The sequence below is a fragment of the Chrysemys picta genome, chromosome 5 (assembly GCF_011386835.1).
Source record: "Chrysemys picta bellii isolate R12L10 chromosome 5, ASM1138683v2, whole genome shotgun sequence".
Lineage (NCBI taxonomy): Eukaryota > Metazoa > Chordata > Testudines > Emydidae > Chrysemys > Chrysemys picta.
Window position 1 is genome coordinate 142,051,193 of NC_088795.1, and position 16,208 is coordinate 142,067,400.

Consider the following 16,208-nt stretch of genomic DNA (forward strand, 5'->3'; position numbering starts at 1 on the left):
GAGAAGGTCCTTGTTTTGCCACCTGGTCTGATCAGCTAGGGGTCTTTGGGAGGCCCTCTCCCCGCTCTCGTTTGTTTTTGAGCGTACCTCCGTTTTTAAACTCCCCTCCCACGAACAACAAATTTGTGCCTGGAGATCTCCTGATTATTGTAAGCGAATCGAGTCCTCTCTGCGTCCTCTGATGCTGAAACTGCTGTTCCTGCTGCTGCTTTGGGGATTGGTAAGGAAAAACCTCTTGCACACTCCCCTTGTTCTAGCTGCTGGCTTTCTCAGGCAGACCCAAGCTAACTCCTTGGTCTGTATCTGTAATCTGCTTCTAGCTCTGCAGCGCCTTTGCTGCTAGAAATAAGCCTGCTTGCAGCCACCACTAGTTAAATACCCCCCCCCCCCCTTGAAGCTGTATCCTGGGCACACACCACTCTGCCCTCTGGAACTACCCCTAATAAAAGGTGCACCCATTAAGTTAGATTTAGCCTTTAGTCTAGATAAATTGTAATTTCATTTTGCATAGTTGTGGTTAAGTTAGGTTTAGAAAATTGCTTGCATTGTACTCTGTAAGTTAGGCTTAAAGGATTGTTGCATTGTGTTTTGTTACTTGCTAATTTGTGTAGTCTTGGTTAAGTTAAATCATAGATAAGATTTTGCTGTGTTCTGTATAATTGTCTCTCTGCTGTTTAAACTTGCAGCCTGTCTGCTCTCTGTGTGTCTCTCTCTCTCTTAATCCCTTCCCCCACATGTTCACCCCGCTCCTACTGCTGCCAGACCTCAATTGTATTACTGAAGTCTAGCATAAAACCCCATTGGTTATCCTTTTTCTCTCTTACACCCCTCACATTTCACATTTACACCACTGTGGCACATTTTTACCTAGAGCTGTTGGTTATTTAACACATTTTACCCATAACTGTTAGTTGGTTATATGCTGCTGGGACACACCCTTTACATAGAAACTGTTAGCTACCTGTTACATTTATACTTCAGTGTTAATTGGTTACCAACTGTATTGTACCCCACTATTGAAACCCCCTATCCTATTTACTAAAAGAAACCCCTCCCCAATTGTCTACCTTAACAAACCCCATACCCCTCACTACTAAATTTTCCCTGTTTTTGCATTTTCTTAATAAAGTTTATTTTACACCCCACCAGTGCAGTAGTTGTCCCCCAAGATCCCCTACCTGCTGGCAGGGTCATCTTTGTCTTCAAGTGTTTGTCCACCCAGATTCCTGTGTGAAGGGGTTAGAATGGTTTTGTCTTTTACTGTCTGTTGAGACTGGGTACATGCCCTGCATGTCCTCTCCTCCTGTGACACAGACATACCCAGGCAGGTATAAATTTTATTAGAGAATATTTAAAAATAAAGACGGTACAAACGATTCAAGGAGTCAGTTGTCAGTCATTGGGGGGAACATACAGAGTATGGGGGGATGTTGTTATGTTGGGGTTGGCAGCACACATAATACATACGAACTGTAGAGTCCCCAATTGGGGGGTGGGTGGTGGGCGAGATCAAGACCTAGTTGATAATCGGTGAGGGTCAATCATCTACACATGGGGTACAAATAGCCATGGGTACAAGTAGGTGGGTTGGGTGATGGTGATGGGGCGACCCTCACAGGGTGGGATTCAAGAGAAAGAAGCCCTGCAGGGTGGGGGGGGTTGATAGGTCCCATCCCCCTTGCGGGCGGGTGAGGTCTCCCCGGCTCACTCCTTGGCATTGACGGTGGCCAGTGAGGTTGGGTGGGTTCAGGGCTCAAGAGACAAGGCCCATCGGGGAGGGGGGGGGATATAGGCCACTTCCCCCTTGCCGGTGGGCAGGGTCCCCTTGGCACACTCTCGTTATCGGCGGTGGCCGATGGGGTTGGGCGGGTTCAGGGCTGGGGCGGGGGGGGAAGGATGGGACCCCTCCCCCTTACAAGTGGACAAGGTCTTCCTGGTTCGCTCTCAGCACTGGAAGCGGCCGGTGGGGTTGGGTGGGAAGGGGCTCAGGGGGTAGGGTCTCTGCCCCCTTGTCGGTGGGCGAGGGCTCCCCGGCTCGCCCTTGGCATTGGCGGCGGCCAGTGAGGTTGGGTGTGCGGATTTGGGGCTCAGGCCCAGCGGGGAGGGGGGGTGGTAGGTCCCTTGTGGGTGGGCGAGGTCTCCCTGGCTCGCTCCCGGAGTTGGTGGTGGCCGGTGAGTTTGGGTGGGTTCGAGGCTCGGGGAATAGGGCCCAGTGGGGGGAGGAGGGGAGTTAGCGAGTCTCTTCTCCCTTGCAGGTGGGTGAGGTCTAATCGACACAGACATACCCAGGCAGGTATATTACACCTACGTCCAACCAACTCTCCTAATATTTCACTGAAGGGGGTTGTTGGTGTCACTAGGCATCACCCTAGGTAACTCGGGGGGTGGAAGACCACGAGAGTCAATGAAGCCCCCCTTCTCTAGGCCAAAGTGAACCAAAGCCCCTCCATGTTAAACTTTACTAACCTCACAGGCCAGCAGCTGGAAAGCGGTAGTGATAAGGGGAACCTACATGCTTCTAGCTGAAGGACAAAAGAACTTGCAGAAGGGAACATTGTGAACAAGCTACACAGCCAAGGTCGTTTAATGTAACTGCTACAGGGGGACAGGGGGAGGAAGGGAGGGAGGTAGGGAAGGAAGGGGGGAGGAAGGAAAGAATAAAAAGGGAAAAACTGCTTGTGTCAGCGCGCTTGATTTGAGACATGCTGGTCTCCTAGTGCCTATTCAGAGCTCTTGAATAAACTTTGTCTGTTTCTCCACCCTGGTGTGTTCATTGGGGCAAAGCACAACGGGCAACGAACGCCGTTGTTGCCCCCTCGGGCCCTCTGTGCCGGCAACAGGGTGGGATCTTGACCAAAAGCCAAGAACTAGCTGGTGATCATGATTATTGTGGGATATTAGTACAGGAAACGGTTTTAGAGTTTTATGTAACATGCACTATTGGGTTCCAAAGCAGTTGCAGGTGAAACTTGTCACCTGAGGCGGGATGGGTCTCAGATGACTCAGTCCACACAGAACAATTTACATCTGTTGACTCAGCCCAGCCCTGTGTTTACAGACTGGAGCAGATGCCAGGTTGGAGCACTGATAAAGACAAAAGACTCTGAATGGGGACCAACAGGACTGAGCTGAAGTTAATGAAATGTCTGGATTATGAAATGAGACAAAAGTCTGGGACTGCATAAAAGAAGGAAAAAGGGCACACACTGTTCTCCATTATGGAGAAGATACTCTGCCAGCGGGAGTGTCTCATTGAAAGTGGATTGAAGTTCCCTGGACTAGACAAGCACTTCATGGACTGACCACTGGGTGAGAAATATCTTAGGAAAATAACTTGTTAAACAATATAGGCTATAGCTTGCCTGTTATATTATTATTTTTCCTGTAACCTTATATTACAAATAAGCAAATCTTTATACTTGCTTTTATTTAACTCTCTTAAATTTGAGCTTTGTAAAATAAATCTCAATTTGGTTTTACTAGGGATATGTCTAAGTGTCTTGTGATGGACTGAAGTGAAGCCAGTAAACTGGGGTGTGTGGCTTCCACGGAGGCAGTGGATTGGTGTATGTTGCAGGTGGCCAGACGACAAGGGACTAGGCTCTCAGGTGCAACAAGGTGGAGTGTGTAAATTGCTAGCCTGTAGAGGGAAAGAGCAGGGTTTGTGGTAGCCTGGAGTGGAGTGCCTGCAGCTGGTAGCTTTAGGAGGATGCCTTTTGCCCAGTGGGCACTGACAAGACTCCCTCACACTGTAAGCAGGTAGTAGCGATTCACCCCGGACACCTCAGTTAACCATAGAATCATAGAATATCAGGGTTGGAAGGGACCTCAGGAGGTCATCTAGTCCAACCCCCTGCTCAAAGCAGGACCAATTCCCAACTAAATCATCCCAGCCAGGGCTTTGTCAAGCCGGGCCTTAAAAACCTCCAAGGAAGGAGACTCCACCACCTCCCTAGGTAACGCATTCCAGTGCTTCACCACCCAGGAATATGCACAAGGGAGTCAAGCAGGGATACCCCCCGCAATAACCGGCGGGGACACAGAACTCCTCCAGCCTCGAGGTCGCGGGAGGCGAGCTCACAGCTCCTCTGGTCTGGCACAGAACGTGCCCCTCCAAAAGCGGTCAAATTTTTATTCCTGTGCATGGTCCTGTTAACCCTGAAGAGTGTCACATGCAAACACCGCTCCCCAGCATGGGCATAAAGATGGAGCAGCTGCCACTCAGCTTCTCCTTATTGCCTGTGGCAGTGCGACAGAGCTACACTCAAGTTATTCCTTGATTTTAGCAAAGCTTTTGATACGGTCTCCCACAGTAGTCGTGCCAGCAAGTTAAAGAAGTATGGGCTGGATGAATGGACTATAAGGTGGATAGAAAGCTGGCTAGATCGTCGGGCTCAACGGGTAGTGATCAATGGCTCCATGTCTAGTTGGCAGCCGGTTTAAGTGGAGTGCCCCAAGGGTCGGTCTTGGGGCCGGTTTTGTTTAATATCTTTATTAATGATCTGGAAGATGGTGTGGACTGCACTCTCAGCAAGTTTGCAGATGACACTAAACTAGGAGGCGTGGTAGATACACTAGAGGGTAGGGATCGGATACAGAGGGACCTAGACAAATTAGAGGATTGGGCCAAAAAAAACCTGATGAGGTTCAACAAGGACAAGTGCAGAGTCCTGCACTTAGGACGGAAGAATCCCATGCACTGCTACAGACTAGGGACCAAATGACTAGGTAGCAGTTCTGCAGAAAAGGGCCTAGGGGTCACAGTGGACGAGAAGCTGGATATGAGTCAACAGTGTGCTCTTGTTGCCAAGAAGGATAACGGCATTTTGGGCTGTATAAGCAGGGGCATTGCCAGTAGATCGAGGAACGTGATCGTTCCCCTTTATTCGACATTGGTGAGGCCTCATCTGGAGTACTGTGTCCAGTTTTGGGCCCCACACTACAAGAAGGATGTGGAAAAATTGGAAAGAGTCCAGCAGAGAGCAACAAAAATGATTAGGGGTCTGGAGCACATGACTTATGAGGAGAGGCTGAGGGAACTGGGATTGTTTAGTCTCCAGAAGAGAAGAATGAGGGTGGATTTGATAGCAGCCTTCAACTACCTGAAGGGGGGTTCCAAAGAGGATGGAGCTCGGCTGTTCTCAGTGGTGGCAGATGACAGAACAAGGAGCAATGGTCTCAAGTTGCAGTGGGGGAGGTCTAGGTTGGATATTAGGAAACACTATTTCACTAGGAAGGTGGTGAAGCACTGGAATGCGTTACCTAGGGTGGTGGTGGAGTCTCCTTCCTTGGAGGTTTTTAAGGCCCGGCTTGACAAAGCCCTGGCTGGGATGATTTAGTTGGGAATTGGTCCTGCTTTGAGCAGGGGGTTGGACTAGATGACCTCCTGAGGTCCCTTCCAACCCTGATATTCTATGATTCTACACAGTGTCTGACTATTCCCCTGTAGCTTGCTTAGCATATTTCAGAGATTTAGGAATTAGTGATTGGTTAGTTTCTTGTAGTCCTGGTGTTTGAACTTCATTTGGCCCACTGGCAAAAAGAGGACTTTTGTTTTTAAGTCTCACCTTGATACTGAGGCACTTGTCTGATGGCTGAGACTAAGGGTATGTCTACACTACAAAATTAGGTCGATTTTATAGAAGTCCATTTTTAGAAATCCATTTTATATAGTTGATTGTGTATGTCCACACCAAGCGCATTAAGTCAGCAGAGCGCGTCCTCACTACCGTGGCTAGTATCGACTTACGGAGCGTTGCACTGTGGGTAGCTATCCCACAGTCTCTGCCACCCATTGGAATTCTGGGGTAAGCTCCCAATGCCTGCTGGGGGAAAAACATTGTCGCGGGTGGTTTTGGGTACATGTCGTCAGTCACCCCTCCCTCCGTGAAAGCAATGGCAGATAATCGTTTCGTGCCTTTTTTCCTGGGTTACCCGTGCCGATGCCATACCACGACAAGCATGGAGCCCGCTCAGCTCACTGTCACCGCTGCTGTTGTGGGCAAGTCTACTGTGGGGGCTGCTGTGATCCAAGTAGCCAATGCGATCACTGACGTTCTGTTATCAAGGGTAGTGACTCTGTGAAATGTGTGGGCCTTTTTAGATTTTAGGTGCATCATATTCCTGTCCTTTGTCGCTGGTCAAGAAGTCTTGCAGCCGTACATTCCAGTCCAGTCGGTGCTCTAACACCCCATAGCACTTCTGTGGTTGACACATGTAACAGCTCCAGGGCTCTTGCTCTTTTGTCTTGGCCGAGGTACCTTGCCCTACCTGGACCTCCAAGCATTCAACACAGAAGCAACTGCAGCAGCTGGCATTGCTACACAGCAGCAGCTCCTTGGCTTCGCAGCAGACGGTGCAGTAGGACTGCTAACTGTCGTCATCCACCACTTCCGCTGCAACTCTGCTCTCCTGCTCCCCAGCGACGAGCTCGGGGGATCCGTACTGGTCCTCCTGGGTGCTGCTGGCAGCAGACGGTGCCGTAGGACTGCTAACCGTCGTCATCCACCACTTCAGCTGCAACTCTGCTCTCCTGCTCCCCAGTGACGAGCTCGGGGGATCCGTACTGGTCCTCCTGGGTGCTGCTGGAAGCAGATGGTGCAGTAGGACTGCTAACTATCGTCATTCACCGCTTCCGCTGCAACTCTGCTCTCCTGCTCCCCAGCGACGAGCTCGGGGGATCATTCATGAAGCCTGGACAGTAGTAAGGAGCAGTTCAACTATAGGCTGAGCAAGTGCAGAATGGTGGTAGAATGTGCCTTTGGACGTTTAAAAGCTCGCTGGCGCTGTTGGTCAGACCTCAGCGCAACCAACATTTCCATTGTTATTGCTGCTTGCTGTGTGCTCCATAATATCTGTGAGAGTAAGGGGGAGACGTTTATGGCGGGGTGGGAAGTTGAGGCAAATCGCCTGGTGTCCGATTTTGAGCAGCCAGACACCAGGGCGATTAGAAGAGCACAGCAAGGCACGCTGTGCATCAGAGAGGCTTTGAAAACCAGTTTAATGACTGGCCAGGCTTCGGTGTGACAGTTGTGTGTGTTTCTCCTTGATGCAAACCCGCTCCCTTTGTTGATTTTAATTCCCTGTAAGCCAACCACCCTCCCCCCTTTGAAATAAAGTAACTATTGTTTTGAAACCATGCATGCTTTCTTTATTAATTAAAAAAGAGATAATGGACAAGGTAGCCCGGGTGCGGTGGGGGAGGAGGGAAGTTCAAGGCCACATTGCTTATCCACACTAAAAATCAAACTGTTTGTTTGAATGACAGCCTTATGTTGCTTGGGCCATCCTCTGGAGTGGAGCGGCTGGGTGCCCGGAGCCTCCCCCCCTCTGCGTTCTTGGGCGTCTGGGTGAGGAGGCTATGGAACATGTGGAGGAGGGTAGGTGGTTATACAGTGGATGCAGCAGGGGTCTGTGCTCTTGTTGGCTTTCCTGCAGCTCCAACAGATGCTTCATCATGTCCCATTGTTCCCCCATTAGGGAAATCGGGGGGAGGGATAGCTCAGTGGTTTGAGCATTGGCCTGCTAAACCGAGGGTTGTAAGTTCAATCCTTAAGGGGGCTATTAAAGGATCTGGGGCAAAAATCTGTCTGGGGATTGGTCCCCCTTTGAGCAGGGGGTTGGACTAGATGACCTCCTAAGGTCCCTTCCAACCCTGACATTCTATGAACATTAGGCCAATACCGTCGATTTGCATCCGCACTACCCCAAATTCAACCCAGCAAAGTTGATTTTAGCACTACTCCTGTCACCGGGGAGGAGTACAGAAGTCGATTTTAAGAGCCGTTTAGGTCGACAGAACAGGGTTGGTTGTATAGATTCATAGATTCTAGGACTGGAAGGGACCTCGAGAGGTCATCGAGTCCAGTCCCCTGCCCGCATGGCAGGACCAAATACCATCTAGACCATCCCTGATAGACATTTATCTAACCTACTCTTAAATATCTCCAGAGATAGAGATTCCACAACCTCCCTAGGCAATTTATTCCAGTGTTTAACCACCCTGACAGTTAGGAACTTTTTCCTAATGTCCAACCTAGACCTCCCTTGCTGCAGTTTAAACCCATTGCTTCTGGTTCTATCCTTAGGCCTGGTCTACACTACGGGTTTAGGTCGACTTTAGCAGCGTTAAACCGAATTAAGCCTGGACACGTCCACACAACGAGGCCCTTTCTTTCGACTTAAAGGGCCCTTTAAACCGGTTTCTTTACACCACCTCCGACGAGGGGATTAGCGATAAAACCGGCCTTTGCGGGTCGGAATTGGGGTAGTGTGGACGGAATTCGATGTTATTGGCCTCCGGGAGCTATCCCACAGTGCTTCATTGTGACCGCTCTGGACAGCGCTCTCAACTCAGATGCACTGACCAGGTAGACAGGAAAAGACCCGCGAAGGTTTGAATTTCATTTCCTGTTTGCCCAGCGTGGAGAGCACAGGTGACCACGCAGAGCTCATCAGCACAGGTAACCGTCATGGAGTCCTCCCAGGATCGCAAAAGAGCTCCAGCATGGACCGAACGGGAGGTACGAGATCTGCTCGCCATATGGGGAGATGAAGCAGTGATAGCTGAACTCCGTAGCAGTAAAAGAAATGGAAAAGTATTAGAAAAGATCTCCAAGGCCATGAAGGACCGAGGCCATAACAGGGACACACAGCAGTGCCGCGTGAAAATTAAGGAGCTACGGCAAGCTTACCACAAAGCCAGAGAAGCAAACGGAAGGTCCGGGGCAGAGCCGCAAACTTGCCGCTACTACGCGGAGCTGCATGCGATCCTAGGGGGTGCAGCCACCACTACCCCAACCGTGTGCTATGACTCTCTCACTGGAGAAACACACAGGGAAGACGGTTCGGGGAACGAGGAAGATGACGATGGAGGTACTGTAGGTAGCTCACAGCAGCAAGGAAGCGGAGAAACCGGTTTCCCCAACAGCCAGGATATGTTTGTGACCCTGGACCTGGAACCAGTAACCCCCGAACTCACCCAAGACCCTCAGGGCACACAGGAGACCTCTGGTGAGTGTAACTTTGTAAATATTTGTAAACATTACAAAAAAAAAAGCAAGCAAGTCTGTTAACGTGTATGGGGATGGAGCGGAAATCCTCCAGGGACATCTCCAGAAAGCTCTCCTGGTTGAAATGGGGTGATTTTATTAAGGGGGACATTCAGAGGCGCCCATTCCTGCTATTCTGACCAGAAATGTTCCCCGCTGTTAACCACGCGGTGGGGGGGAGGGGTGAAGTGATCATCCCAGAGAATCGTGTGTGTGTGTGTGTGGGGGGGGTGGTTTACTTGTGTTTGTGCCGCATGTTAACCGGGAAACCGCAGCCCCCTCCTTTTACATTGAAACCCCATTTTAAATGGACAACCCAATTCTCCCTTCTCCTCCACCAGCTGCAAATGTTTCTCCTTCGCAGAGGCTCGTGAACATTAGAAAGAGAAAACGTAAGACGAGGGACGAGATGTTCACGGAGCTGCAGATGTCCTCCCACGCTGATAGAGCACAGCAGAATGCGTGGAGGCAGTCAATGTCGGAGATGAGAAAAGCCCAACATGAACGAGAGGAGAGGTGGCGGGCTGAAGACGATAGGTGGCGTCAGCTTGCAGACAGACGGCAAGAGGCAATGCTCCGTCTGCTGGAGCATCAAAGTGATATGCTCGAGCGTATGGTTGAGTTGCAGGAAAGGCAGCAGGAGCAGAGACCGCCGCTACAGCCCCTGTGTAACCAACAGCCCTCCTCCCCAAGTTCCATAGCCTCCTCACCCAGACGCCCAAGAACACGGTGGGGGGGCCTCCGTCCACCCAGTCACTCCACCCCAGATGATCGCCCAAGCATCAGAAGGCTGGGCTTCAATAAGAGTTAAAGTTTTAAAATGCAGTATGTCCTTTTCCATCCCTCCTCCCCCACCCATCCCAGCTACCTTGGCAATTATCCCCCTACCTCTGTAAGGAACTAATAAAGAATGCATGAATGTGAAAAAACAATGACTTTATTGCCTCTGCAAGCGGGAGGGGAGGGGAGGGTGGGGTGGGGTGGTTGGTTTACAGGGAAGTAGAGTGAACCGGGTCGGGGGGGGGGGGGGTTGGAGGGTTCATCAAGGAGAAACAAACAGAAGTTTCACACAGTAGCCTGGCCAGTCACAAAACTCGTTTTCAAAGCTTCTCTGATGCGCACCGCGCCCTGCTGTGCTCCTCTAACCGCCCTGGTGTCTGGCTGCGCGTAATCAGCGGCCAGGCGAGTTGCCTCAACCTCCCACCCCGCCATAAAGGTCTCCCCCTTACTCTCACAGATATTGTGGAGCGCACAGCAAGCAGCAATAACAATGGGGATATTCTTTTCGCTGAGGTCTGAGCGAGTCAGTAAGCTGCGCCAGCGCGCTTTTAAACGTCCAAATGCACATTCCACCACCATTCGGCACTTGCTCAGCCTGTAGTTGAACAGGTCCTGACTCCTGTCCAGGCTGCCTGTGTACGGCTTCATGAGCCATGGCATTAAGGGGTAGGCTGGGTCCCCAAGGATCACGATAGGCATTTCAACATCCCCAATGGTCACTTTCTGGTCCGGGAAGAATGTCCCTTCCTCCAGCTTTCGAAACAGAGCAGAGTTCCTGAAGACGCGAGCATCATGTACCTTTCCCGGCCATCCCACGTTGATGTTGGTGAAACGTCCCTTGTGATCCACCAGGGCTTGCAGCAGCATTGAAAAGTACCCCTTGCGGTTTACGTAGTCGGTGGCTTGGTGCTCCGGTGACAAGATAGGGATATGGGTTCCGTCTATGGCCCCGCCACAGTTTGGGAATCCCATTTCAGCAAAACCATCCACTATTGACTGCACGTTGCCCAGAGTCACTACCCTTGCTATCACCAGGTCTTTCATTGCCCTGGCAAATTGGATCACAGCAGCCCCCACCGTAGATTTGCCCACTCCAAATTGATTCCCGACTGACCGGTAGCTGTCTGGCGTTGCAAGCTTCCACAGGGCTATCGCCACTCGCTTCTCAACTGTGAGGGCTGCTCTCATCTTGGTATCCTGGCGTTTCAGGGCAGGGGAAAGCAAGTCACAAAGTTCCATGAAAGTGCCCTTACGCATGCGAAAGTTTCGCAGCCACTGGGAATCGTCCCATACCTGCAGCACGATGCGGTCCCACCAGTCTGTGCTTGTTTCCCGGGCCCAGAATCGGCGTTCCACGGTATCAACCTGCCCCAGTAACACCATGATTTCCACATTGCTGGGGCCTGTGCCTTGTGAGAGGTCTATGGCCATGTCAATTTCCTCATCACTCTCATCGCCGTGCTGCAATCGCCTCCTCGCCTGGTCCGGGTTTCGCCTTGGCATGTTCTGGCTCTGCATATACTCCAGGACAATGCGCGTGGTGTTCATAGTGCTCATAATTGCCGCGGTGATCTGAGCGGGCTCCATGATCCCAGTGCTAGCTATGGCGCCTGGTCAGAAAAAAGGCGCGAAAGTAGTATCTGATGGACCAGGAGAAGGAGGGCGGGAGGGAGTGAGGGAGGGAGGGAGGGCCGAGTGACGACATGGCGTACAGGTACAGGAACAGGGAGAAACACAAACAACTGTCACACAGAATGGTGCCCCCAAAGATTAAACTGGAAACCCTGGGCTAAGCAGGCCGTTGATTTCACGGAGGAAGGGGAAGCAAATGAACACAGAACAAATCTATTTTTTACATGTTAAGGTGGCAGCCGACGCTGCAGCATGAGTGACAGCCATACCAATACGACGACGATGGGTACCAATCATAAAATACCATCATCTGCCAAAAGGCAAGGGGCTGCTGCTGTGTAGCAATGCAGCCCCACGTCTGCCAGCCCCACGTCCGCCAGCACCCAGCATCGCCCTCGGCCTCTTCTGGGTGCTTAGCAGACAATACTGGGCAATTGGCAGAAAATAGTATATTATGACTGGTAACCGTCATCATCAAAACAGTAGCATGTCTGCCCAGGTGGCCATGATTGACAGCCATACCAGTATGACGATGACGGGTACCAGTCATAAAATACCATCGCCTGGAAGGGGCTGGTGCAATGCAGCACTACGGCTGCCAGCCCCACGGCTATCACTCATGCTACACTGTCTACCGCCAAAAGGCAGTTAGCAGCTGCTGCTGTGTAGCAATGCAGTCCCACGTCTGCCGGCACCCAGAGGACATATGGTGACGGTGAGCTCAGCTGAGCTGAGCGGGCTCCATGCTTGCCGTGGTATGTTGTCTGCACAGGTAACCCAGGTAAAAAGGCGCGAATCTATTGTCTGCCGTTGCTGTGACGAGGGGGGAGGGGCCTGACGACATGTACCCAGAACCGCCCGCGACACTGTTTTGCATCATCCGGGCATTGGGATCTCAACCCAGAATTCAAAGAAAAGGCGCGAACCGCTTCTCGGCTCGAGCTGTGGCGCAAACGTAGTATCTGACGGCCTAGGGGAAGGAGGGAGGGGGGCCGAGTGACGACATGGCGTACAGGCACAGGGAATTAAAATAAAGAATTAAAATAAAGAATTAAAATAAAGAACGGTGGCTGTGCATCAGGGAGAGACACAAACAACTGTCACAGACTGGTCCCCCCCAAAGATTAAACTGAAAACCCTGGGCTTAGCAGGCCGTTGATTTGACGGAGGGAGGGGGAAGCAAATGAATACAGAGAAAATCTATTTTTTTACATCTTAAGACGACGGTGCAGCGTGACTGATAGCCCTCGGCATCTTTCTGGGTGCTTGGCAGCAAATACGGGGCGGTGTATGACGATGGTCTTCAGGCCTATTGCACAAGCTGCTGCTCAGGGAAGACTCTGCTAACGTGCGATGACCCGACTTGTAATAGGCCGGCTAACAGTCATAATACACCATTTACTGCCAAAAGGCAAGCCCCACGGCTGCCAGCACCCAGATCGCCGATGAAGGCTACCAGTCTACTGCACCGTCTACCGCCAAAAGGCAGTTAGCAGCTGCTGCTGTGTAGCAATGCAGTCCCACGTCTGCCGGCACCAAGAGGACATATGGTGACGGTGAGCTCAGCTGTGCTGAGCGGGCTCCATGTTGTCTTCACAGGTAACCCAGGTAACCCAGATAAAAAGGCGCGAATCTATTGTCTGCCGTTGCTGTGACGGGGGAGGGAGGGGCCTGACGACATGTACCCAGAACCGCCCGCGACACTGTTTTGCATCATCCGGGCATTGGGATCTCAACCCAGAATTCCAAGGGGCGGCGGAGACTGCGGGAACTGTGGGATAGCTGTGGGATAGCTACCCATAGTGCAATGCTCCGGAAGTCGACGCTAGCCTCGTACTGTGGACGCGGTCTGCCGACTAGAGCACCTAGAGCATTTTATTGTGTGGACATACACAATCGGCTGTATACAACCGATTTCAATAAAACCGGCTTCTATAAATTTGAACTAATTTCGTAGTGTAGACATACCCTTAGAGGCTAAGGTGAACAAGTGTTCTCCCTCCTCCTTATGACACCCTTTTAAATACCTGAAAACTGCTATCATGTCCCCTCTCAGTCTTCTCTTTTCCAAACTAAACAAACCCAATTCTTTCAGCCTTCCTTCATAGGTCATGTTCTCAAGACCTTTAATCATTCTTGTTGCTCTTCTCTGGACCCTTTCCAATTTCTCCACATCTTTTTTAAAATGCGGTGCCCAGAACTGGACACAATACTCCAGCTGAGGCCTAACCAGAGCAGAGTAGAGCGGAAGAATGACTTCTCGTGTCTTGCTCATAACACACCTGTTAATACATCCCAGAATCATGTTTGCTTTTTTTGCAACAGCATCACACTGTTGACTCATATTTAGCTTGTGGTCCACTATAACCCCTAGATCCCTTTCTGCTGTACTCCTTCCTAGACAGTCTCTTCCCATTCTGTATGTGTGAAACTGATTTTTCCTTCCTAAATGGAGCACTTTGCATTTGTCTTTGTTAAACTTCATCCTGTTTACCTCAGACCATTTCTCCAATTTGTCCAGATCTTATTGAATTATGACCCTGTCCTCCAAAGCAGTTGCAATCCCTCCCAGTTTGGTATCATCCGCAAACTTAATAAGTGTACTTTCTATGCCAATATCTAAGTCGTTGATGAAGATATTGAACAGCACCGGTCCCAAAAACAGACCCCTGCGGTACCCCACTCGTTATGCCTTTCCAGCAGGATTGGGAACCATTAATAACAACTCTCTGAGTACGGTTATCCAGCCAGTTATGCACCCACCTTATAGTAGCCCATCTAAATTGTATTTGCCTAGTTTATTGATAAGAATATCATGCGAGACCGTATCAAATGCCTTACTAAAGTCTAGGTATACCACATCCACAGCTTCACCCTTATCCACAAGGCTCGTTATCCTATCAAAGAAAGCTATCAGATTGGTTTGACATGATTTGTTCTTCACAAATCCATGCTGGCTGTTCCCTATCACCTTACCACCTTCCAAGTGTTTGCAGATGATTTCCTTAATTACTTGCTCCATTATCTTCCCTGGCACAGAAGTTAAACTAACTGGTCTGTAGTTTCCTGGGTTGTTTTTATTTCCCTTTTTATAGATGGGCACTATATTTGCCCTTTTCCAGTCTTCTGGAATCTCTCCTGTCTCCCATGATTTTCCAAAGATAATAGCTAGACGCTCAGATACCTCTTCTATTAGCTCCTTGAGTATTCTAGGATGCATTTCATCAGGCCCTGGTGACTTGCAGGCATCTAACTTTTCTAAGTGATTTTTAACTTGTTCTTTTTTTATTTTATCTGCTAAACCTACCCCCTTCCCATTAGCATTCACTATGTTAGGCATTCCTTCAGACTTCTCGGTGAAGACCGAAACAAAGAAGTCATAAAGCATCTCTGCCATTTTCAAGTTTCCTGTTACTGTTTCTCCCTCTTCAAAGCAGTGGGCCTACCCTGTCTTTGGTCTTCCTCTTGCTTCTAATGTATTGATAAAAAGTCTTCTTGTTTCCCTTTATTCCCGTAGCTAGTTTGAGCTCATTTTGTGCCTTTGCCTTTCTAATCTTGCCCCTACATTCCTGTGTTGTTTGCCTATATTCATCCTTTGTAATCTGTCCCAGTTTCCATTTTTTATATGACTCCTTTTTATTTTTTAGATCATGCAAGATCTCATGGTTAAGCCAAGGTGGTCTTTTGCCACATTTTCTATCTTTCCTAACCAGCGGAATAGCTTGCTTTTGGGCTCTTAATAGTGTCCCTTTGAAAAACTGCCAACTCTCCTCAGAGTAGCAGCCGTGTTAGTCTGTATCCGCAAAAAGAAGAACAGGAGGACTTGTGGCACCTTAGAGACTAACAAATTTATTAGAGCATAAGCTTTCGTGGACTACAGCCCACTTCTTCGGATGCATCCGAAGAAGTGGGCTGTAGTCCACGAAAGCTTATGCTCTAATAAATTTGTTAGTCTCTAAGGTGCCACAAGTCCTCCTGTTCTTCTTTTTGCAACTCTCCTCAGTTGTTTTTCCCCTCAGTCTTGATTCCCCTGGGACCTTACCTATCAGCTCTCTGAGCTTACCAAAATCTGCCTTCCTGAAATCCATTGTCTCTATTTTGCTGTTCTCCCTTCTACCCTTCCTTAGAATTGCAAACTCTATGATTTCATGATCACTTTCACCCAGGCTGCCTTCTACTTTCAAATTCTCAACGAGTTCCTCCCTATTTGTTAAAATCAAGTCTAGAACAGCTTCCCCCCTAGTAGCTTTTTCAACCTTCTGAAATAAAAAGTTGCCTCCAATGCAGTCCAGGAATTTGTTGGATAGTCTGTGCCCCGCTGTGTTATTTTCCCAACATATATCCGGATAGTTGAAGTCCCCCATCACCACCAAATCTTGGGCTTTGGATGATTTTGTTAGTTGCTTAAAAAAAGCCTCATCCACCTCTTCCACCTGGTTAGGTGGCCTGTAGTAGACTCCTAGCATGACATCTCCCTTGTTTTTTACCCCTTTTAGCCTAACCCAGAGACTCTCAACACTTCCGTCTCCTATGTCCATCTCTACCTCAGTCCAAGTGTGTACATTTTTAATATATAAGGCAACACCTCCTCCCTTTTTCCACTGTCTATCCTTCCTGAGCAAGCTGTACCCATCCACACCAACATTCCAATCATGTGTATTATCCCACCAAGTTTCAGGGATGCCAACAATGTCATAGTTGTATTTATTTATTAGCACTTCCAGTTCTTCCTGCTTATTGCCCATT

At 49.6% G+C, this 16,208-nt stretch overlaps 1 protein-coding gene across 1 annotated transcript in view; it reads left to right on the forward strand.

The window, feature by feature from the left end:
- Positions 1–16,208, forward strand: part of SEMA4F (ssemaphorin 4F) — a 217,708-nt gene continuing 201,500 nt past the window's right edge. Inside the window, exon 1 of the mRNA XM_065598374.1 lies at positions 1–220. The gene's annotated coding sequence lies outside the window, so the exon portion shown is untranslated. The remainder of the gene's footprint in view (positions 221–16,208) is intronic.